The 24,772-nt window shown below is 49.0% G+C and overlaps 1 protein-coding gene across 1 annotated transcript in view; it reads left to right on the plus strand.

Annotated features, from left to right (window-relative positions):
* The first annotated feature begins 7,254 nt into the window (after positions 1–7,254).
* Positions 7,255–24,772, plus strand: part of CYFIP1 (cytoplasmic FMR1 interacting protein 1) — a 93,407-nt gene continuing 75,889 nt past the window's right edge. The window contains exon 1 of the mRNA XM_054561935.1: positions 7,255–7,361. The gene's annotated coding sequence lies outside the window, so the exon portion shown is untranslated. The remainder of the gene's footprint in view (positions 7,362–24,772) is intronic.

The following is a 24,772-nucleotide window of genomic DNA, read 5'->3' on the forward strand; positions in this document are numbered from 1 at the left end:
GACGCGTCCACCTGTGGGGGGAGGAGAAGGGGAGGGGACTGGCGCAGCTGCTCCCCAGGTCCTTTGTTTTGAGTTTTTCTCTCTCTCTTGCAGGCAGGAATCTTAGGGGAGGTCTTAGGGGACAGTTTCAGAAGAATAGTCATCAATCTCCAGGTTCGTCCCTCAGGATCCTGGTCTCCACTGATTGGTCAGAGACAGGGCAGGAGGCCGTCAATCACTGCAGTTGGTTCCGGTATCACCCACCTGGTTTTGCTGCTTTTCTGGGCCTGGAGCTTTAATACAACTGAGGCTTGGATGTCGTCGCCAGGGAGGTGACCTTCAGCATCTGGGTGTAAATTGCTCAGCCAGTCTGTTCAGCTACCTACCTCAGTTTCCCTATTCTACTTGCTAAGGAATTTAGATTTTATTTATTTTTAGAGAGAAGGGAAGGGAGGGAGAGAAACACTGATGTGCTAGAGAAACATCTCCTGACTCTAGTGAGGGACGTGGCCCGCACGTGCTGTGACTGGGAATCAAACCTGCGACCTTTCAGTTTGCAGGACAATGCCCAGCCAACTGAGCCACGCCAGCCAGGACTCATTTGACATTTTACTGGTTAGGACAGAATGACAAATTTTGAGAGCCAGACCTGAAAATGAAACTGTATAATTTCTATCTCTTTGTTGATAGTCTCATTTTGTTTGTCTACCAACCTGTCAAAATTTGCTCATATTTTGTTTTCCTGATTTCCTTTAGTCCTCATTGGTCATATTTAAGACTGTTGTTTCAAAGTCTTTGTCAAGTAAGCCTGAAGGCTGCGTTTCTTTAGGTTGAGTTTCTGGAGATTTATTTTGTTCCTTTGAATGAGTCACATTTCTCTGCTTTTGTTTTTATATGTAAATATATTTATATATGATTTATTTATATAAAAATACATTTAATGTAATTTATTTATATAAAATATATTTACATGTTTTATGTATATATAAAATGCATTGTTTATATATAAATATATATTTATTTTTATTATTTTATATTTTTAATATATGTCTGTCTATCTATCTTGTGATCTATCTATCTATCTATCTTGTGAGCATCTGTTCAAAACTGGGCACTTGAAAAATAGGTACAGTCCTGACTGGCGTGGCTCAGTTGGTTGGAGCATTGTCCCATGAAGCAAAAGGTTGCGGGTTCAGTTCCCAGTCAGGGCACATGTCCAGACTGCGGTTTCAGCCCCTGGTCGGGGGCAAGGGGGCCTGTCTGAGAGGCATCGCATTGATGTTTCTCACGTGGATGTTTCTCTCTTTCTCCCTCCCTTCCCCCCCCCTCTAAAATTAAATAAATAAAAATTTAAAAAAGGAATAACAGGCACATCTTCCAGTCTTTGCGGACTGCCCCGGTGGGCGGGCTTGCGACAGGGAGGCTGACGTTGTTCTCAGGGCCCTTCTGGTCGTGCGCCTTCAATGGGCCCCAGTAGAGGAGCCCCTCCCCCAACCCTCCGCCGCTCCCCATACACAGCGGCTTTATAAAAAAGTCTTATTCCTCAGGGCGTTAGATGTTCTGCTATATTCCTCTACCCACAATCTCTCACCCCCGCCCCGGGCCCCGGGCCCAGGGGTCAGGAATCTCCCTGCAGTTTTTTCACGGCGCCCAGGCACCCACTACCGCTTTCATCGGCCTCCAACCTGATATTCAAACAGCTTCCCCGGCTCCGGTTGGCACTGCGGGCGTCACAGGACGGAACACAGCCCCTCCCCCAGCCCGCAGCCCAGTCAGAGCACTGCAGGCAACTTCCACTTTTTCCTTCCACCCTGAGGGGGGAACCAGAAATCGAGTGACTTCCTCCTCACTGTTCCACACCAGGGAGGCAGTGGGCACGGATCACCAAAAATTCCCCCGGGGCCTGGCCGGGTAGCTCGGTTGGTTAGAGCGTCGTCCCCGATACACCAAGATTGAGGGGTCCATCCCCCGGTCAGGACACAAGGAAGAATCAACCAATGAGCGCATTGATAAGTGGGACAAGAAATGAAAGTCCCGCCCTGGATGGTGTTTCTCCGTGGATTGAGCGCCATCCCGCTAAACCAACAGATTGCCGGTTCGATTCCCAGTCAGAGCAAATGCCTGGGTTGTGGGCCAGGTCCCCAGTAGGGGGCGCGCAAGAGCCAACCACACATTGATGTTTCCCCCTTTCTCCCTTCCCTCTCTCTAAAAGTAAATAAATAAAATATTTAATTTAAAAAAGAGAAATGAATGCCTCTCTCAAGTCAATACACTAAAAAAAGAGAGAGAGAAGAAATGATTTTTTTTAAATGCCTTGAAAATTTTGTTTAGAATATGTTGGATGCAACTTTTTCACGGTCGCGCTTCCCTTTGGTGGCACGGATCCCTTCTCGTTTCTGGAGTTCTCATGAAGCCCGTTTGGCCAGCGCAGTGCTTACTGGGTGTTTCTGGAGGGGACAAGGCCTGGCAGGGGTGTCCAACCCCGGGGCCCGCAGCCGCATGCAGCCCAGGATGGCTATGAACGTGGCCCAACACCAAATTGTAAATTTACCTGAAGCATGATGAGATTTTTTTTTACAATTACATGTCGCAATGTATTTAATGTGTGGCCCAGAGATGCCACAAAGTTGGATACCCCTGGACAAGTTTCCTTATTCTGCCATCTCGCTCATACCAAGCAATGTGTTATCTTTTGTCATTGGTAAAATAACATAATAATTTTGAGATTCATCCATTTTGTGACAGTAACTGAATCGGTCATTCTTTCCTTTGTAATAATTAGTAATATTTAATTGTATGAATGTGCTACAATTTGTCCACTTTCCTACTTACATACTTCAGGTTGATTCTCATATTTTACTATTATGAATAAAGCTCATAAGAATGTTTATGTACAAGTCTTTGTGTAGAGATGAATTTTAATTTATCTTGGGTGAGAAGGTACAGGAGAATTACAGTATCATAGCTTCATATGTCTAGCTTTGTAAGACACTTCCTAAGTGATTTCTTCTTTGAAGTGTCCTGTTTTTTTCAGGGGGAGGGGAGGGTTGTCATTTTATTGTTGATTTCTAGGGATTCTTTGGGTATTATTATTTAGTCTTTTTTCTTTATTTTTTATACTTATACAGTTGTCATGCATATCGTATGTTCTTTGGCTACCTTCACCTTCTTTGGATGCTCTTTTTTTTTTTTTTAAAGACTGAATGTTTTGAGTTTTTTTAAAAGATTTTACTTATTTTTAGAGAGAGGAGAAGAACATCGATTTGAGAGAGGAACATCGATCCATTTACCTCTTGCACGCAACTAGGGAGCGAACTCTCAAGCTGGATATGTGCCCTGAACAGGACTTGAACTGATGACCTTTCACTTTGCAGGACAATGCCCAAAAATTACAATGGTTTTTAGGGAAGGGAGAGAGAAGGAGAGGGAGAGAAACGTTAATATGTGATTGCCTCTTACACACCACCCACCAGGGACCTGGTGTTCATTCCAGGTACGTGCCCTGACTGGGAATCAAACCAGTGATCCTTTGCTTTGCAGTCCAGCACCCAAGCCACTAAGCCACACCAGCCAAGGCTATCTATAGATACTCTTGATACAACTCCTTTGTCAGTTATATATATAACAAGATTATCTTCCAGTCTATGTCTGTCTTTTCACTCTATTGTCTTTCAACAAGAAGTTTTAAAATTTTGACCTATCAATTTATCATATTTTTCTAAAAATACTGACCAAAGAGGTTGGTACATTTCTGCTCTATGAAATCTTTGCTTACTTCTATCCTGAAGTTGCAAAATTATTCCCTTATGTTTTCTTCGGGGAGCTTAGTATCCTTAGCTTTCACATGTAGTCTATGATCCATATTGAGTTAATTTTTGTGTATGGTGCAGGCGAGGGGGTTAAGGTTCAGTTTTTTCCACATAGTTGTGCAGTTATTTAGTACCATTAAAAAAAAACTTTCCCTGGCCCTGGCCAGGTAGCTCAGTGGGTTAGAGTGTCGTCTTGATATGCCAAGGTTGCAGGGCCGGTCAGGGCACACAGAAGAATCACCCAATGAATGCATCAATAAGTGGAACAAAAAATTGACGTCTCTCTCTTGCTCTCAAATCAGTACATTAAGAAAATGCTTTTTAGCCCTGGCTGGTGTGGCTCAGGGGATTGAGTGCCCGCCTGCAGCCTCGTTTGATTGAGTCAGTGCACGTGCCTGGGTTGTGGGCCAGGTCCCCAGCAGGGGGCGCGCGAGAGGCAACCACACATTGATGTTTCTCTCCCTTTCTTTCCCCCTTCCCCTCTCTCTAAAAATAAATAAAATCTTTAAAAAAAAAATTTTTTTTTAAGTCTTTCCCTTCCTCTTTGAGAGTTTCCCTTTAACTTGGTCTGGGAAGCCCAAGATCAAGACGCTGACAAGGTCGTGTCTGGTTCAGAGTCCACTTCCTGGCTCATGGGGCTGAACCCTCACACAGCAGAGGATGAAGTCTCTCTCTGAGGTCTCTTCTCTAAAAACATTAAGCCCATTCATGAGGGATCCACGCTCATGACCTAATAATCATTTCCAAAGGCCCCACCCCTAACTCCAACACGTTGGGTATTACGTTTTAACGTGTGAATTTCTAAGGCAAACATTCAGCCTGTATCAGGCCTCCTTTCTCACGGATTTGACCCACTGACCTATTTGTACATCCTTACGCCAAGACTACACTATTTTAATCACCGTGGCTTTGTAAAATTGATATTGTGTCTTCCAAATACGTTATAGAAGTCACCAGGGAAGCTATATAACCTGAGATTTTCTTTGAGAGGTTTTAAATTACAAATTCATTTGTTTTTCTTCTGTCCATATAGAACTGTGGAACTATTCAGTTTTCCATTTGCTTTATTTATTAAAAAATTTTTTCTTAAAGCCAGCTTTTTTGGATTTTCTTGTTTGGTCATTTGTTTTCCAGTTCATTAATGTCTATTTTTATCTTTTTTTTTTTTTTAAGATTTTATTTATTTACCTTCAGAGAGAGGGGAAGGGAGGGAGAACGAGGGGGAGAGAAACTTGGATGTGCAGGAGGAACATGATCGGTTGCCTCTTGCAACCCTCCCAACCTGGGGCCTGGCCCGCAGCCCAGGCATGTGCACTGACCAGGAATCGAACCAGCAACCTCTCACTTTGCAAGCTGGCACTAAGTCCACTGAGCCACACCAGCCACGGCTGTTCTTATTTTTATTATTTCTTCCTGTTTACTTTCCTTGGGTTTAATTTTTGCTTTTCTAACTTTTTTGAAGTAGGAGTTTAGATAACTGATTTTAAACCTTTATTGTTTTTTTCTAAACTTTTCTTTTTTCCTAACATATACATTTCACATATGAACTTTGCCTCTGACCATTCATTTAGCTGCCTCTCAGCTAAATGATGTTTGATATTTTTTCATTATTTAGTTCAACTTATTTTCCAGTTTCCACAGTGATTTCTTCTTAAACAAAAGGACACTTATACTATTTGGGTATTTGAAAAGTTATCTCTTTGTTACTGCTTTGTATTTGAATGTCCTGGTAGTCACAGAAAGTTCTATATGATTCCAGCCCTTTGAAATAGATATAGTGAGACTTTATTTCCTCGCATATGGTACATTTTGTAAATGTTACATATATATTTAACAACTTGAATTCTTCTCAGTAACCTGGAAAGTATAAAGGTTTTGAACATCTTTCCTTAAATACAATGTGTTGTACAGTCTGTTTCATGGGGTCATTATTTAAATCAAATAGGTTACCTGCTTCTTAAATTTTCTCGTATCCTTACTTACTTTTGTGTCTGCCTGTCCTATCAATTACTAAGAAAGGAGTGTTAAAAATCTCTAATTATCAGGGTGTATCTGATTCTATCAATTTTCCCCAAGTATTTCAAAGCATATTTGGTGTACACACACTAATAATTATTAACTATAAGGTAGGTTATTTTCCATCTTTTTAATTTCAACCTCTTTGTGTCCTTATATTTACAGCACGTCTCTTCTAAACAGCATATATTTGGGTTTTGTTGTTATCCAGTTTGACAGTTTCTGTGTTTAGTTGGCGTGTTTAGTCCATTTACACTTAATGTAATTACTAACGTGGGTGGGTTTAAGCCAAATGGCTTACTCTATGTTGTTTGTCCTGTGCGCTTTTTGCTCATTCTTTGCTGCCTTCTTTGGGTTGAGTATATTTTACCAATCCATTTTCTTTCCTCTCTAGGATTTTTAGCTCTGCCTCTTATCTTTTCTATTAATTGCTCAAGGGATTATAGTATTTTAAAATTATCCCAATAAACCGTGAACGTATATTCTATCACTTCACCTACAATGTAAAACAAGCAAGCAAGCAAACAAACAAACAGCCAAACCAGACCTTTGGAACTCAGCTCTGGGCAGTAACAAGCTGTCATTTGCTGATTGAAAATGTGTGGGCTGGGGACCAGAAAGTCACTCAACGCCCACGTCGTGCAGGAGTGAGAGGGGAAAAGTGTTCTCTGAATCGAGACAACTAACTGACCAGCATCCATTTGCTGTAACTTTGTAAAATCAGGGGACTTCCAGGGGTAGTCAGCCTCTCGTGGTTCTCCCAGTGCAGCGGCCAGATTAGAATCCCCAACGACCGCCCACTTCACTGTCTCCATTAGAGCCCCGAATGGGGGCGGGGCGGGGGGTGTGAAGGCGGAGTGGGAGGCCAGTGCGGCGCCGTTTCTGCGTTTCCCCGCGATGTGCTGCTTCCCTGGCCTTTCTGAGTTTTCTGGGTTTAGATCAAGTCAGGCTTTCTTCTCTCAGCCATTTCCACAAGCCCGGGCACGCGTTTGCTCCTGCTCGGAGGGGGGAGGGGTCCGTACACAAGCGATCACTGCAGGGACCCGTCGGAGTCACTTTCTCCCAGCTGAGCTCCGGCGGCTGGGACTAGTACCCGCCGCCGGCCGCGCTCTGGCGAAGGAGCGCAGGTGTGCGCGCTCCCGGGGTCCCCCCAACCCAGCCAAGACCTTTCCGCAAGCAGCTCACCCATGCACCGCCCTGACCGCATGGAGCCCCGGCACGGCGTGCGGAGCCCTGCGGTCCCGTGCAGAGCTGTGGTGGCCCAGACCTGCAGGCGGCCCTCGCGTACTTCTTCGCCAGCACCTCCAACAGCGGGAGCGGGGCGCGGCCGCCAGCCTCCCTTCCAGGCGGCGGCGGAGGGCGCGGCGGAGCTGGGAGGGAGGAGCGCGAGGAGGAAGGGGCCGAGCCGGGAGAGCCCCCGCCCCGGGAGGAAGGGGCGGAGGCCGGGTGTTTCCTGGCGCATTCCCGGCCCGCCCGAGTGACTCACTCCGGCAGGAAACTCCCAGGACCCGCGCGGGACCCCCGAGCCGCAGCCGCCTGCCGCAGCCGCGGACCCAGGTTAGGACCGCTGCCGCCCCGCCCCGTGGCCCCGCGGGCTCCGGGCCGCCCTCGGAACCGGGACCGGGGCTCCGCGGGCGGCCAGGACTTGGCCTCCGGCGGCGCGGCCTCCCACGGCCTCGGGGACCCGCCCGGCGCCCGCACGCCCGCCCTGGATCCCGCACGCGGCGGAGCTCCAGTGGGGAGGGGTCACCGGCGGGTCGCAGTTATTGTTGGAAAGTGAGGAGCAGAAAGCTGGCGCTGAGGTCGCGCGACGAGCCGCTCTCGGGGGGAAACGGGAGGGTCCGGCCCAGCGACACCGTGTTGCGGGTTCCGGGGGTTACCGGGGCTTTGTTGAGCGCGGTGGTTGGGGCGCGCGTCGCCCGCACAGCCCTGCAGGATTCGGGGTGAGCCCGGGTGCGAGCGCCAGGCTTGCAGTGCAGGGTGAGAGAGAAAGGGTGGAAGAGAGACTGGGAAACGGGTTTGGGGAGCGTCTCGCACGCTGCGCGGCGCCGGGGCAGTGGCCTCCCCTCCCGCGTTGTCCAAACGGCACGGACCGCGGTGGCTTGTCCCACCCTGAACCGCAAGATCCGCGATGAAGCCTTAGCAGGGTTTCCCTTGTAGTCGGACAGGGTCCCAGGGCCTCGGACAGCGTCTCGCCGCGGCTTCTTGAGCCGGGTGGTGCGTCTTGTCCATTTTCTAACACGACTCCTTAAACTGATCCGTGATTGGAGCCGCTGCGATTCCCGGGACGGGAGCTCAGATCTCTGTTCTTGGCAACTCGTCTGCAACGCCAGACGGTCCTGTCCAGGTTCCTCTGACGCGGCGGGGTCCGTGCCCGGTCTGGAGAGGGGCCCAGGCGGCGGGCCCCGTGCCTGCAGGCCGTCATTGGCTTTCCGCGCAGAGCAGACAGGCAGGCAGAGTCCCGGAGGAGGAACGGCCTTTAAAGCGTCGCGGCCCCCGCAGGTCTGCCTTCGCCGGGAGTTCGGGGGAAGAGGGTGCTGTTCCTTTCCACTCCGCCCTCTTGCCTCAGGGGCTTCACCTCCGGACCCGAGACAAACGGCGAATTGTGGTGGAAAACATTTCCTGACTTCGAGCGTCTGTTTCTGTGCTGATAGTGTTTCTGTCCTCAAAGAAAATTCACCCCCCAAGCCGTCTGTGTGTGTGTGTGTGTGTGTGTGTGTGTGTGTGTGTGTGTGTGTGCGCGCGCGTGTGTGCGCGCGCTTACTTGCATTTATTTTTAAATTCACATTTGGTTAAATAGCACTTTTTGGGGATGCAGTTCAGTGAGTTTTGACAAATGCATGGTGTGCATTTGGCCTGACAAGCAGGATACAGAACACCTGCATACCCCTCAAATTCCTTCCCGCTGCCCGTTTGTAGGAATCCGCTTCCCCTTTTTTAGCGCCTGGCAACCGCGGAGCTGGTCCCCATTCCTACAGTGTTGCGTTTTCCCCCCGAATGCCCTACGGGGCCTTGAGTCTGGCTTAGTTCACTTAATGCGTTTAGGATTCATCCATACTCCCTTTAGCCCAGAGTGGTACAGACGTAAAGGTTTGAAAAGCGTACCTGTAGGATACAACCAGAAAGATTCAAATAGTATTTTGAAGTCTTGAGGGAAATTACAGCACTCTAGCTCATTGAAAAATTTAAGCAGTAAAGCCCGGGCTGGTGTGGCGCAGTGGACCGAGCGCGGGCTTGCGAACCGAAAGGTTCCGGGTTTCTGTCCCTGGTCAGGGCACATGCCGGGTTGTGGCCCATTCGCATTTGGGGGCAGATGAGAGGTAGCCGGTCAATGTTTCTCTGGCACATTGATGTTTCTTTCCCTCTTCTTCTCCCTGCCTTTCCCTCTCTTTAAAAATAAAACCTAAAACAATTTAAACAGTACCCAATTACTCACACTGGAAGTGAAATTTCCTCAGTACTTGGGTCATGCCTTTTGTGGGCAAACAAATAGTTTGGTTGTGTGTGTGTTATTTTGGCAACAAAATGAGGTTATATTGACTATGTCATCATACTTTTTCACTTGCTCATCCTGGCGCACTTAAAGACCTTGGAGACCTTTATTTTTTGAAAATCCTCACCTGAGGAAATTTTTTCCTTGCTTTTAGAGAGAGGAAGGGAAAGAGAGAAACATCTATGCCAGAGAGAGAAGCATAATTGGTCGCCTCCCATAAATCCCCTGGGCAGGAATCGAACCTGCAACCTTTCGGTTATGGCCTGATGCTCCAACCAAATGAGCCACACCGGTCAGGGAAAGATCTTGGAGATTTTTACTTGTGGGCATGTACCGTATATACATGGAGACTTCCCTCCTTTTTTTCATTCTCTTTAACAGCTGACGAATATGGTATCCCATAGTATAGGTGTGCTATAATTTAGTCAGCCTCCTGTTAATTGACATTGTTTCAGTGCTGAGCCTATATATCTTTGTGCACACACTCAGGTTTATCCTTCTGGAAGGGAATTTGGGTTTAAATAATAGCCAACATTTCACAAGTACTTCTTTTACTCTAGCGTTGTTTTAAGCCAGGTGTGAACTTTTCCGATAAAGTTCCAGGTAGTGAATGCGTATGGCTTTGTGGGCCATGTGGTTTCTGTCACAACTACTTGTTGTCGCATCAAACCGCATAGACGGTGTGTAATGTATACGTGGCCCTGTTCTAATAAAACTTTATTGATAGCCCAGCCCGGGTAGCTCAGTTGGGTAGAGCCTTGTCCCCAGCGGGCCAGGGTTGTAGGTTCCATCACGCATCACGGCACATGCAAGACTCAACCAATGAATGCATGAATAAGGGGAATAAGAAATCAGTGTTTCTCCCCCTCTCTCTTTCAAATCAACAAAATAATTAAAAACAAAATTATATTGCCCTGACCGATGTGGCTCAGTTGGTTGGGCATTTACCCTGCAAAGCCAAAGTTTCTGGTCACGGCAGAAACCCAGGCCTGGGTTGCGGAACCGGTCCCTGGTCAGCGTGTGTGGGAGATGCAATCGATCAATGTATCTCTCACACATCGATGTTTCTCTCCCTCTCTCTCTCCCTCCTTTCCCCTTTCTCTAAGCATAAAAAAAATCTTCTAAAAGAAGTTGATTTACAGAAACAGGCAGTGGGCTGCAGTGTGCGTGCTCCTATTCTAAGTACTTTACGTGCGAATTATTCTCACAGCCCTGGAAGGTAGGTGCTATTGTTATTCTCACTCTGAGGATGCGGAGACTGGCAGACGTATGGGTCCCAGTTTACAGGCCTGGAACAGTTGGAGCCAGATTTTGAATCCAACCGTCTGACTCACACACTCCAGGTTAAAAATGAGAAAGATGCTGTTTAGATCCAGAATGTGAGACCCTGGGGCCTGCTGCTCACATACTTACTTATTCACTCGCCTGTGAGCTTTGAAGGCACCATGTTGCTCAGGAACCACTCCAGGAGCACCTGGCTCCTGGCTCCGCAGGTGGGCCTGTGTCCCCTCTGCCCTTCTCAGTGTGTGACTGTTCGTGTCCTGGCTTCCGATCCTTTTTCACAGGCACCAGCTTCTAGAGAGGTCAGCTGAGTCTGTGCCTGGGGCCGCCCACCTAGCCAGTGGGAGGGAAGAGAGACTTGAGCAGGTGACTGTCAGCATGTCTGCTCCGGACCTGAGCACTTGAGCCCTGGGGGGCACGTGGCTCGGCTGCCGAGGCCGGTTTCCCTTCTTCCACGACGTGGAAAAAGTACCTATTAGATTGTTATGAAGATGACATGAGATAATAGAGGAGCACTGTAGAGGGGACAGTTACTATTAGTGCTGTGTTTTCTAAAGACTTTTATAGTGTGAAATTTTAAAAAAGATTTTACTTATTTTTAGGCTGCAGGGAAGGGAGGGGGAAACAGGGAGAGAAATGTCCGTGTATGGTTGCCTCTCATGCGCTCCCTACTGGGGACCTGGCCTGCAACCCAGGCATGTGCCCTGACTGGGAATCGAACCTGCAACCCAGGCTAGCGCTCAATTCACTGAGCCACACCAGCCAGGGCTATAGTGTGAAATTTTTAAGTCACCAACCCGTCTCATGTACTCTCTCTATCCTTTTTTTTGCTACCAAAATTTAGTCAGCCCTTAGCAACCACAGGTTTAATGGATTAATTAAATCTACATGATTGAAAAGCTTTACTTTAGCCAGTGCGATAAGGTCAGAAAAATATAAAAGGAAAGGGAAATACTGTCCCTATTTGCAGATGACATGATTATCTACATAAAAATCCAAGGAATCTATGAAAACTATTAGAACTAGTAAGTAAGGTTAGCAAGGTTACCAAAGACAGTCAAGACATGTAAGTCAATCAAGTTTTATATACATGGTCCAGCACAAATAACGCCCCCCCCTTATTTTTTTTACTATAAACTCATTTATTACAAAATCATAAACATGTAATTCTGTGATATAACAACATCACACTCAAGCATGCCATAGAACAGTGTAGGTGAAATGTTCAAATTAAAACGATAAATCGTTGCACCTATATTATTACCCTACCACCCACACTCAGACAGGCCTGACTTCTGCCCGAACCTATCTTAGCAGTGAGCAATCAGAAAGCAAAATTGGGAAAAAAAATTCTATTTTCAGTAGCTTCAAGACTCCAAATACTTAGATATGAATTTAATACAACTCATACAGCATCTGTGTGCTGAAAGCTACAAAATGCGGAGGATGAAGTAAAGCTCCTGAAAGGAAAGGCAGACGCCGTCCTGAGGTCTTGGGCCGGGCACTCAACACAGTACAAGTGTCAGCTCTCTCCACATGGAGCTCTACGTTTAACACAGTTCCAATCACACACCTCAGCCAAAAACAAAAACAAAAAAGTTTTAAACAACTTTATTGAGGGATAATGTACAGACTATGAAATCCACGGACCTCAGTGTACAGTGGTTTTCAGTAGATGTGCAGAGTTGAGAAGCCAAAGCGTAATGCATTTTTAGAACATACTCATCCATATTCCCTTAAACTGTTAAGGCTCAGAGCTTATCCCCATTCTTTTTATTTATTTATTGTTAGCGAGAGGGGAAGGGAGGAGGAAAGAGAGGGAGAGAAACGTCCATGCATGGTTGCCTCTCGCGCCCCCCTACTGGGGACCTGGCCCCACAACCCAGGCCTGTGCCCTGACTGGGAACAACGCCGGCGACCCTTTGGTTCCCAGGCCGGCACTCAGTCCCCTGAGCCACACCAGCCAGGGCTCATCCCCATTCTGAACCCCAACTGCATTTCATTACTAATTTACTTGCCGTCTCTTAAAAACATTTGTTTTAAATTTGTTGATTTGAGAGAGAGAGAAACACCAATTTCTTATTCCACTCATTTACGCATTCATTGGTTGACACTTGTATCCCTGACTGGGATGGGACCCGCAACCTTGGCACCTATCTGGATAATAAAACTCTCATCAACTGAGCTACCCCTCCAGGGGCAGGAAGTTCTATTATTAACATTTCTTTAATGCTTGGAAGTGTGTGATGACTTACATTTTACAAAAAGCGTCCTACCTTTTCCCTTGGACACTGACTGTAGCCCCGCCCCCTGTCCCTACGCAGCCCGCCTGCCCTGGGGTGGCTCTGTATTGGGTGTGGGCTCTTGCTGCCTGTCCCCTGCCCTCAGGCCCAGGCTGGCTTCCTAGCACCTGCTGTCGCCCTCAGGAAAGTCACTTTGCTGATGTTTGCCTCTGCCCTGGACCGAGTGGATGAAGTGCCCAGCCCTGGGGGTAGTGGCTTTGTCCCTGCTGTGTGCCTGTGGGGTCTCTACTCGGCTGTACCCTGAGGGCAGGGGGAGCCTGAGGCTGAGGGGAGACGGGCCACAGGAGGGAGAGAGGCGGGAGAGAGGCGGGCACAGCGGCTGCGGTGGCGGGGGGGCCGGCACCCAGCATGTAGGACGGGGCACTGCCCTTGTGGGTGGCATGGGGGTGGGGCGGGGCTGGGAGGCTGGAAGCCCCGCCTCCTGTATATCTGTGGTTGCCTGACCCCTGACCCCCAAGTCCCCTGATCCAATCGGAAGTCTTTCTTTCATTCTACTGTCTGTAGACTTGACTGTTCCGGGTACTTCATGTAAATGGAATCATATAGTGTTTGGTTTATTTCACTTAGTATAGTGTCTTCGAGGTCACCCAGTGTTTTTTTGTGTGTTTTTTTTTTAAGATTTTATTTTTAGAGAGAGGGGGAGGGAGGGAGAGAGGGAAACATCAATGTGTGGCTGCCTCTTGCATGCCCCCTGCTGGGGACCTGGCCAGCAACCCAGGCATGTGCCCTGACCGGGAATTGAACTGGTGTCCCGTTTGGTTCGCAGGCCGGTGCTCAGTCCTCTGAGCCACACCAACCAGGGCCAGTGCAGGGTTGTTAATTGGTCTAATTTCACTATTGTGTCTCAGGGAAAAGGGAGGGAAAGTCTGGTCACTGGAACAGTCAGAATACACACACATCATTTATTAAGTGTGCCGTGTTATATGGGCACGCTTTGTGGCAATCCCAAACAGTTACAGTTGTAACATCAAAATCACTAATCACAGGTTACTATAGCAAACAAAACAATTTTAAAGGTTTGAGCCCTGGCTGGTAGCCTAGCTGGTTGCAGCATTGCCTTGATACGCCAAGGGTGTGAGGCTGATCCTGGGTCAGGGCACATACAAGAAGCAACCAGTGAATGCATCAATAAGTGGAACAACAAATCAATGTTTCTCTTTCTCTCTCTCTCGCTCTCTAAAAAAATCAAAATTAAACAAATTTTTAAGAAGTTTGAAATATTGTGAGACTTACCACAATGTGACACAGAGACATGAAGCGAACAAATGCTGTTGGAAAAATGATTGTCAGATGCAGGGTTTCCGCACACTTTTGATTTGTAAAAACATGTGATTCTATGACGTGCATTAAGCGAAGTGCCGTGAAATGAGGTACACCTGTGACTAAGTGGGTTCAATCAAGCGGACTTGGAGCAGGTACACGGTAATTCAGTGGACTCTGTAGAGTTAGCCTTATGCGTACTCTGCAGACCACACTGGTCAGGTTTTATACACACAAATTGTGTATTTTCCTTTGCTAGGATGAGGGTTGGCTGTGTGTGTGTATTAATAAGGATTCTCCAGAGAAACAGAACCAATGGGGGGGGTGTGTGTATGTACACATGTATATACACTTATACATATATGCATATATATGTGTGTATGTGTACATATGTATAGATTTATTTGAAGGAATTGGCATATGCGATTTTGGAGTCGGGCAAGTCCGAATTCAGAGCAGGCTGGCTGGAAACCCAAGGAAGAGTTTTAAAACATTATTTATTTATTTGTAGAGAGAGGGAAAGGGAGGGAGAAAGGGGGAGAGAAACATCAACGTGCGGTTGCCTCTCGGGCGCCCCCTACTGGGGATCTGGCCCGCAACCCAGGCATATGTCCTGACTAGGAATCAAATGCCGGAACCTTTGGTTTGCAGGCTGGTGCTCAATCCACTGAGCCTACCAGCCAGGGTGGAAGATTTCTTTTTTTATTAAAAAAAAATTTTATTGATTTTAGTGAGAGAGGAAGGGGGAGAGAAAACAAAGCATCGATGCGAGAGAGAAACATTGATTGGTACGCCCCCACTGGCGATTTAATCCAAAACCTAGGTGTGTGCTCTGACCAGGAATCAAATGGCAACCTTTTGGTGTATGGGGCGGGGCTCCAACCAACTGAGCCACTCTGCCAGGGCCCGAGGAAGATTTGTATATACAGCTCGAGCCCAAAGGCAGTCTGGAGGCAGAATTCCTTCCTCTTTGCAAGGTCCTCAGTCTCTTTCCTCTTGAGGCCTTCAACTGATTAGATGAGGCCCACCCACGTTATGAAGGGTGATCCCTTTTTCTTAAAGTCTGCCGATTTCAATGTTAACCACATCCAAAAAGTACCTTCACAGCAACATCTAGGCTGGTCTTCGACCAAAAACTGGATCATGTCATAGCATAGCCAAGTTGACACATAAAATTAACCATCGCAGCAGGTAATTTTTATTTTGTACTTTTGAAAAAAAAATCCTCACCTGAGGTATATTCACCGATTTTTAGAGAGACGAGGGCATCAATCGCTGCCTCCCACATGCGCCCCAACGGGGATCGAACCTGCTACCTTCTAGTGCAGGGGATGCTGCTGAATTAACTGAGCCGCGGGGCCAGGGCTTAATTGCGTTTTTAATGATTTGCGTTTTTGCTAACTGCCTCCTCCAATACTGGCTGAGCGCGCACCGCAGGGTAAGCCCAGCCCTCTGCGGCCTCCAGCTGAGCCCCTTCCCCCCACCAGGAACAGGGAATCCACAGGGCCACACGAGTCGCTGTCAGACCTGCATGTGAGAGGCTGGGACCCTCCCAGCATCCGCAGGCAGCCACACATATACCAGCAGGGAATGGGGCGGGCCCACTTGGGGATGGCCGAGATCTGGGGCGGTCCCCACGGGAGACATGACTTCCTGTCCTGCGTGACCCTCTGCAGTGGATCGCTTGTATTTCAGTCACAGGTTTCCGGCTTACCGCAGAGGTGGTGGTTCTGGGAGGGCTCTGAAGAAGCTTCTGGAGCTCTCAGCTGCCCTGCTTCTGTCTCAGGGCCAGGGCAGGCGGGAGGATGTGCTAGATTATCAGGTCCCTGGGTGTGTGACTCCACCACAGACCTGATGCAGGTGGCCCGGGCTCTGGGCTTTGGGCGCCTCTGGAGGTGTGTCGTGGAGACGCAGTCGCGCTCCCGCTCTTTCTGCGGCCCCGTGAATCCCTCCTTTGTACTCAGGCAGGGGGCGTTCCTGCAAAGTGCGCCACACAGGACATTCCAGGTGCGCTCAGGGCCGAGTGCGGCAGGAGCTTGGCGCTTCCACGTAGTGATCGGAGAGCTTACCGGGACGTCCCGTTATCATCACTTGTTAGCCACAGGAGGGGACGCGCGCACCTGAAGGCCACGCCACCCGGCCCAGGCCGCTCAGCTACCCGGGCGCAGCCCTGACCAGTCCAGGCCATCGGCACGTCCCTGCAAGCTCTCCAAGCTTCGGAGCTGGCGGGCTCCCTGCAGGTTGCTGCCATGCTGCTCCTCAGCCTTTTGCTGGTTGGGCTGGCAGCTCCCAGGGAGGGGTGTTGGGGGAGCACTGTCCCTTTGTCCCACGTCCCCATCCCCACGCCCAAATTAATGCTTCCAAATAGCTCAGGTTGCTTGGAAAGTGTAAATAAATTATTCCCACTTTGCATCATCTCTCCTTTCTTTTCTTTTTTAAAGATTTATTTTGTTTTTAGACAAAGGGGAAGGGAAGGAGAAAGAGGGAAATAGCAGTTGCTTCTCAAGCGCCCCCTACTGGGGACCTGGCCTGCAACCCAGGCATATGCTCTGACTGGGAATTGAACCGGCGACCCTTTGGTCAGCAGGCCCGCGCTCAATCCACTGAGTCACGTCAGCTGGGGCTGTGTTTTCTTCTTTTATCTGTTTTATTTTGAGAACAGAGCATTTTCCATCCTAGTCGTTTTCAGCTGGTCAGTCCGTCCCTCACGCTGCTCTCAGCACGAGCCCCAGTTGATGTATTGTTTATAAATGGAGACTGTCTGTCTGAGTATGCCAGTTAATCGTAAGGCCTGTACAGTTGATAACAGGTATTAGAGTTTGAAAAGGACGCAGCCGAGGTGCAGGGGACAGCACACCTGCGTGGCGGATGCCGCAGCTCTGGGAGAACCCACCGTGCGCCTCGGAGGGGCCCGCAGGAAATTGTAGTCGGTCCTGGGGTTGCCGCCTCTCCTGCTTCCTCTCTCGTAGGACCAAACCTCTGCAGAGGGTTTGTGTATTAGCCATCTCGGGCTTTGGTGACAAAAGTACCACGAACTGGGTGACCTAATGCAAGTGTGTCTTCTCTCAGTTGTGGAGGCTGGAAGGCCAACGTCAAGGTGGCGATAGGCGTGGCTTCTGCTGAGGCCTCTCTCCTTGGCTTGAGACAGTCCTGCCTTCTGTGTTCTCTCATAGCTGTCAGCCTGTGTCCTAACGCCCTGGCTTATGAGGACACCAGCTGTATTGCATTAGGGCCGCCTGGTGACCTCATTTTACTCTAATTACCTCTGTAAAAGCCAGTCTCATTCAGTCACGGTTTGAGGTCCTGGGGGTTAGGGCTTCAGCACCCGGATTTTTGGGGGCGGGGAACAATTCAGCCCCAGCAGGTCATTTAGTTCAGACTCAGTGTCGTCATTAGCGTTCCCCAGGCCCCTCCGCTGGCCCTCCAAGTTGTGGGCTCCTGCTGCTTGAGGACACCGGCCACGGGCCAGGTGTTAGCTGTCAACGTGGCTTCTTCCCTCATGCTTTTCAGGAAAAATGCCATTGGGTCAGTGTTTTCTTCCAGCATTTCAGAGGATTTGATGGTGTCCTCCCCACTGTTTGGAGACCTCTGTCTGGAAAGAGTTTTTCAAAAGGTGGGCTGGAGACTCCGAGCTCAGAATTAAGTGTATGTGTTGGGGTGGATGCCCAGAGCACCCCAGCTCCACAGTCGGGGTGAGGTCTGAGAGTCGGCATCCTTCTGGGTACTTTTCTTCAGGAAACTCTGTGTCGCAGCCAGCTGGGACCCCAGCTCCCTGGGGACACTCGGGGTGCTGGTATGAGGAGCCCACTCTCAGGAGTTTATGTTCCTCTAAATAAAGAACTCACATTGTCAGCTTTGTGGCAGCCTGCAAAACTGCCTGCCGGCAAAACAACTCTTACTGAGTACAGTCCTTTACTGTGTATAATGCACACCCACACTTTTGGCCCAAACTTTCAGGAAAAAAAGTCTTCTGTGTGAATTTTTAAATTCAGTTATTTATTTATATTTAGAAACAAAACCGATTGACGTATTCCGGGGTTTCATTTTGCTTACAGATATTGTTATTGCTTTCTGGAGTTACACTTTTAACGCAGAAGTATAAATAAAAGAATTAGAAACATTTCTATAGATATGGAATTAGTACTACCCATGTATAATGCACAACCTTATTTTTCCCTCAAGTTTGGGCAAAGAGTGCCCATTATACATGGCAAAATACGGTACTTTTTAGTTACCACAGGGAAAAAAGATGTAAACAATTAAAACTTGGTAGGGAACCCTGGCCGGGTAGCTCACTTGGTTAGAACATTGTTCTGATACCCAAGGTTGCGGGTTCGATTGCTGGTCAGGGCACGTACAAGAAGCAACCAATGAAGACATCAATAAGTGGAACAACAGATAGATATTTCTCTCTCTCTCTCTCTCAAATCAATAAATAAAAATTTAAAAAGAAAAAAAACTAGGCAGGGAGGAACGGAAGAGTTTTAAATAGGTAGGAGCCAGGCCATATGCCTGGTCCCGCGCCCCTCGGGTCTGTAGGCAAAGTTGCTGGTTGCAGCCTCCACCCACGGGGACGAGGGAGTGACTGACGGCTCGGTCCGTTGAGCTCAGCCGGAATCTTACAGGCAGGGTGGGGCAACCGTAAACAGCCTGTACAGTTGAGAGGACACAACTCAGTTTATTCTCGTAGTATTATTTATTAATCATTGTACTCTCTTCTATATGAACAATTGTAAACCTGCGTTTGCCCCACCCTGTAAGTGTATACATATATGTGTGTAACTCTGTGTGTGTGTGTGTATATACATATATGAATATATAAAACAGCCTGTTCATTGTGGGCAACTCCAAAATGTGCAGAGGCACAGAGAATAATCACCTTGCTCACGATCCCGGTCCCTATGAAGCAGGCCCCAAAGGGAGCATTTTTGTCTCGTTCATAAATAAACGCTTTAGTACACATCCACCCATACACACACATGGTGTTGTCTGACCGCTTTTTTCTGGGCCAGAGTGGAAATGACTTTGCACTTTTAAGACCTGTCACTATTCTCCATCAGCCGGTTTCTTTTTAGATTCTAAATATCTGGGAAGTGTAAAATTCTTCAGGAATCGAAGCTAAAAATTTGGAGTGTTTATTTTTTAAACCGGGCTCGGCACTTTACAGGGGTCTGAAGCGTTGTGACTGTAGCATTAAGAGGTCGCTGCTGAGGGTCGACCTGCCTGGGGGAACAACAGAGAAAAGCCCGGCCTGACAAGGTGTGGCCTGGCGCCCTGGGGGCGTGGCCCCGAGCTCTGGGGGCGTGGCCTGGAATAGAGGAGGTTGGTCTCCGGGAGCTCAGTGCGCGGGGCACCCAGTACACAAAGCAGGATAAAGGCCAGGACCCTCGCAGGGTCCGGGAAGGTCTCAGCTCTCAATGGCATCTGTGAGGAGCAAACCCTTCCTTCAGGCAAACACAAAGGTTTCCTGTCAGGCGCTCTCGTTGAAAAGATGTGTTTCATTCTGAAGTAGATCCAGGCATGTAGCCTGCATAGCAGCGAGGAGCTCCTGGAACACACCTCCACTCAGGGGCTTATGACAAGTCTGACTTGAACATTTTCAGTTCCTTTTTTCAGGGGGATAGCCCACTTGCTATTTTTAAATAATGTCAAACTTACAAAACATGCAGAAATAAAAATACTACTAGGAACACACAGACAAACCTTTCCTCATCATTTTGAAGCCCTGTACGGATCACTTAGGACGGGAAGTTCTCTTACATATCCGACTTCTGGCCCTTCATAGAAGAAGTTTGCTGACCCTGCCTTTGAGAATTCATTGCACATCTATAATTGTGCGAGGACTTTCCTCACAGTTCACAATAAGAGATCCTATAAACCGCCTCAGGAGATGGGGCGCAAAACCCATAGTCTCTTTGCTTGGTGGGCTAGTATACATACCTGTCCAAGCAATACTCAGAGCAACATGTGACGGTGTCTATACATCTTTTATTTTTAATTGATTTTTTTTTAAGAGAGAAGGAGGGGAAGAGAAAGAGAAAAAATAGATCTGTTGTTCTACTTATTGATGCATTCATTGGTCACTTCTTGTATGTGCCCTGACCGGGGCTCGAACCTACAACCTTGGTGTATTAGGATGATGTTCTAACTGAGCTACCTGGCCAAGGCCCAGTGTGCTGACATCTGAATAATATAATAGCAGTGAAAAAGGAAGTATAGCATGATATCCCTTTTATAAAGACTAAAATTTAAGTGCCTATAAAGAAAAGGTATAGATGAGAGGCAACTGGTAGGAAAGAAAGGAGGAGGTCTGTGCCCTTGTGGGGTTTGCTGTGGGTCACCGGCAGGACCCCAGCCTTTGTTGTAGTTGGGGGCCCGTCTTTAAAAAATATATATTTATTTTCAAACAGAGGGGAAGGGAGGGAGAAAGAGAGGGAGAGAATCATAAATGTGTGGTTGCCTCTTGCACACCCCTCCTAGGGACCTGGCCTGCAACCCAGGCATGTGCCCTGACTGGGAATCGAACCTGGGACTCTTTGGTTCGCAGGGCAGCACTGAATCCACTGAGCTGCACCAGCCAGGGCAGCTGGGGGTGGGGGCCTGTCTTAATGGGCATTATGAAACATAACCAAGTGGAGAGCGAGTCAGGTTTAAGAGCTATTGTGCATCTGAGGCCCAATAAAAACATCCCTACCATCACTGAGGTTCCTGAACTTTCTGTGGCTCTCAATATTACTTGTAAACTAATCCTTTGAGGTTACCCGTTGCCTGAGAACGGTTTCTCCGATGGGCAGCTGTTCCGGTTCTGATGTGCGCGGCCCAGCGCCTTGCTGAGGCGGCTGTGGAGTAGAGCCCACGTCCCGGTCTGCCTGCAGGGCCCTTCCCACTTCTGGTACACCGACAAATGAAAGAAGAAATTCCAAAGAAAGAAGGCTGGACAGGTCGATGTGGTAAAATTTTAAACTGAAATGTCTCAGAAAAAGTAAGTGATGTAGGCAGATAGTCCCCATTGGGAAGAATGCTTGCAGTGACATTCACCTGGTGTTAATGTGTTTAATTAATATCAGTAGTGTAGTGGGGGGCTATGTGAATGCCCAGGTGGTCGGGCCCAGGGTCCCAGCCGCACTGGAGTCTCTGGGGCGTGGCCTGGAGCCCCGGGGCGTGGCCTGGAGCCCCGGGGCGTGGCCTGGAGTGGAAGAGGTGGTGCTACTCCGAAGGAGCTCTCAGAAGCCCAGGGCGCCCAAGCGCCCTGAGCGGACCGGAGGCTGGGGCCCTCGCAGGGTCTAGGAAGGGCAAAGAGAGAAGAGAGGGAGCATGCATGCGATGTGGGGGGTCGTGGTGGTGTCTCTGGGCCCTTCGTCGTCCTTCTGGGAGGAAAGCTGAGGAGCCAGGCCCCGGGGACCTGTGCTGGCCGCTACAGGGCCAGCCTGCAGCCCGCAGGACGCGGACAAGGCCGAGGAGGCAGGTGGCGGTGGCATCTGCCCACGCTTCCGCGGGTTGCGCTGTGGCGATTCGCCCTGCGCCATGGGGATGGGGCTGCCAGGGGTGGGTGTGGGGGGCGGGCCCAGCCACTGCCACTGTGGACGGGCAGCCCCCCAGTCTGTTGGGGGTTGACAGGCCTCCTTGTGACGGGGCGGCCACGTGGGCAGTGTTCTAGAAAGGACACTGGGCTACAAGTTCTGCGGTCCTCCCTTCCTGGAAACGCGTGCATTATCTGTTGAAGGAAGAGGAACCGTCACAGCCACAGGAAATGCCCAGGGACTGGTGGACTGCCTGCCTCCGTGGGTCCCAGCCACCACCCGTGGCGACACCAGCCAAGGTGGCTAGTAGGGCAGCAGGCCGGGCTGTAAGGCTGCCAGCAAGACCCTTGACTTTGCTTCAGGGGTTGAGACATCAGTGTGGAATCCAGAATCTACTTTTGGTTGTTATTATTTGTTTTTCGATTTTATTTATCAATTTTTAGAGAGAGGGGAGGGAAGGGAGAAGGAGAGAAACATCGATGTGTGAGAGATACATTGACAGGTTCCCTCTCTCACGTCCCCAACGCGGTACCGACCTGCAACCCAGGCGTGTGCTCCGATGGGGAATCGAACCGGCGACCTTTCAGTTCACAGGCCGGCACTCAATCCAGAGCCACACCAGCCAGGGCTACCTTTACTTTTTATTGATGATTTATTTTAGCATCAGAGTAGGTCTTGCCTAGACATCTCAGGAGGTGCCCCCGTGTATCAAGTAGAGAAAGGCGGGGCCGCTTTCCGGGGCCTGGCGGGGCTTCGTGGGGTCAGAGGCCAGGTTCTCAACCCACAGCTGCAGGTACAGAGGGAGCCAATGCATGTGCAACGGGGAGAGTGACATTATCAGAGTCCCGCTTTGCACAGCACAGTGACAAGGCATTCCAAAGGGCAGTGGCCGGTCAATGGGGCAGGAAGCCAGGGGAGGCGGCATTTCAGGAGGCAGAGAAATCACTGCCTTGGGAGGACCTGTCGCAGGCAGGCAGCCTGGCTCTGGCTGCTGGTCCACAGACTGAGGACATGGTGACTGGCGGGCAGCGTCCCTCCTGGAAGGGGCCCAGAGACTCAGGAGTCCTGGAAGCTCGCCTAAGACTTTGACCTCATTGTTGCGATTTTCTAGAGAACCTAATTTTTGTTTTCCTGTTCTTCTGAGGTAACTGCCCAAGAGACCAGTGTTGCTTTTGAGCATGGAATTTGACGTTTTTGCCCATTAGAACAACTGCACATCTTCACTAGTAAAGCTGGGCCAGAAAACGATGGTTGTTTTTTTAACTTACTGATTCTAGAGAGCGAGAGGAAGGGGGAGGGAGGAAAAGAGAGAGGGAGATTGATTTTTCTGCTTATTCATGCATTCATTGGTTGCTTCTTGTATATGCCCTGACTGGGGATCGAACCGGCAACCTTGGTGTATCAGGGCAACACTCTAACCAACTGAACACCCAGCCAGGGAGATGTTTGGTTTTTAATTAGGAACTTTTTGCCCACTTTATAGCAGCCCGGGTCCCCCCGCCACACTTAATTTGGGGGACAAGCAGTCCATGGTGGCTGGCCACACAGAAAAGCGCCGTTTGTTAAAAATACGGGAGAGAAAGGCACAGCTCAGTAAAATATGCTTGTCTTCATGTGAGGATTTATTTTACATGTGAATAGACTGCAGAGAAGTATCTAATGTTTCTAGTTTTCTGAGAAGTACTGTTATTTGCATAAAGAAGAGGAAGAAAATCGATGGAGGCCTTGAGCGAGCTAGCAGCAACATTGCGGAGCTTGCTGTTGTTTGATTTTTCAGTGGAGTTAAAAATAAAGACATAACACTATGAAGGCTCTCTTATCAGTGAAACGCCCCTCCTGGCGCAGGTCAGGTTGGCTTGGGGCGGGGCGTGGGGGGACAGAGACAGAAGCACAGGCTGGTCGGGAGGGTGCGCATCAAAGTGTCAGTTCTGCATTTTCTTGCAGGAGCTCGGTTTCACCACGTTTGTAACCGTGGTGTGGAGCAGTTAAGTGCTTGTGCGGGCTCCCTCGCCTGCCTGTGTCTGATACAGGGTCCTGCTCCTGGCTGAGGTCCCCCGAGGGGGACGCTGGGCCTGGGTCTGTGCTGGACTCTGACCACGGCTGCGTCCTGCTCCCCTGCCCTGTCTGTCTGAGCTGGGCCGGGCACACCTGAGTCCCTAGCTCCTGGCTTCTGGATTGGTGTCCCTGTGCCTGAGTGTTTCCTCCCACCACCCAGGTGCCAGCTGCTCCTGCAGACTCTGCCGCTGCTTGTCCCTCCAGGGACTCAGGTCACATTGATTTGTCCCACTCAACGCACTCATTGGTTGATTCTTGTATGTGCCCCGATCCCAGGGATGGAACCTGCAACCTTGGACCTGCAACCTTGGCATATCAGGACAGCGCTCTAACCAACTGAGCTATACAGCCAGGCCTCGGGGGTCAGCATTTAATCCTGTTTACAGGTTGGGTTAGCCTCACCCCAGCTCACAAACATCCGCCACCTCCACTCCCCGCGTGGTTCCCAGTCCTCAGGAGCCTAATGCTTATTAACGTGCATGCATTTAGCACAACAGTCTAATATCATTTCTGTTTGCACGGACAGCAATTTAGGTAGAAGCTTCCCTTGATAAAAGTTACAGAATCTGTGAAACTATGTGCTGAGTTCCTTTGTGGGTATGTGAGATCTATTGGATTTAAATGGTGGATTTGCCGAAGATGTAAATGGAGAGGCTGCTTTTGGAAACAGAAGTAACCAGAAACACAGTTTGCTGACTCTTTATGTTTTGAGCTGTTTCCCTTTTTCTTTTTCTTTTTAAAGATTTTATTTTTTTTTATTTTTAGAGAGGGGAAGGAAGGGAGAAAGAGAGGGAGAGAAACATCCATGTGTGCCATGTGTGGTTGCCTCTTGCGCGCCCCCAGCTGGAGACCCAGCCTGCAACCCAGGCATGTGCTCTGTACTGGGAATGGAACTAGCGACCCTTTGGTTCGCAGGCCGGTGCTCAATCCACTGAGCCACACCAGCCAGGGCTGTTTCCCTTTTTCTCTTTGTGTTTGTAGCCCAGCCTTGCACACAGCCACCCTCCTCAGACTGGTGTCCTTTGTCCCTGGGTTCACCCTTTTTTGGTATTTATT

Source organism: Pteronotus mesoamericanus, unplaced genomic scaffold (genome assembly GCF_021234165.1).
Source record: "Pteronotus mesoamericanus isolate MK-2021 breed Mesoamerican mustached bat unplaced genomic scaffold, CSHL_Meso_final scaffold_582, whole genome shotgun sequence".
Classification (NCBI taxonomy): Eukaryota; Metazoa; Chordata; class Mammalia; order Chiroptera; family Mormoopidae; genus Pteronotus; species Pteronotus mesoamericanus.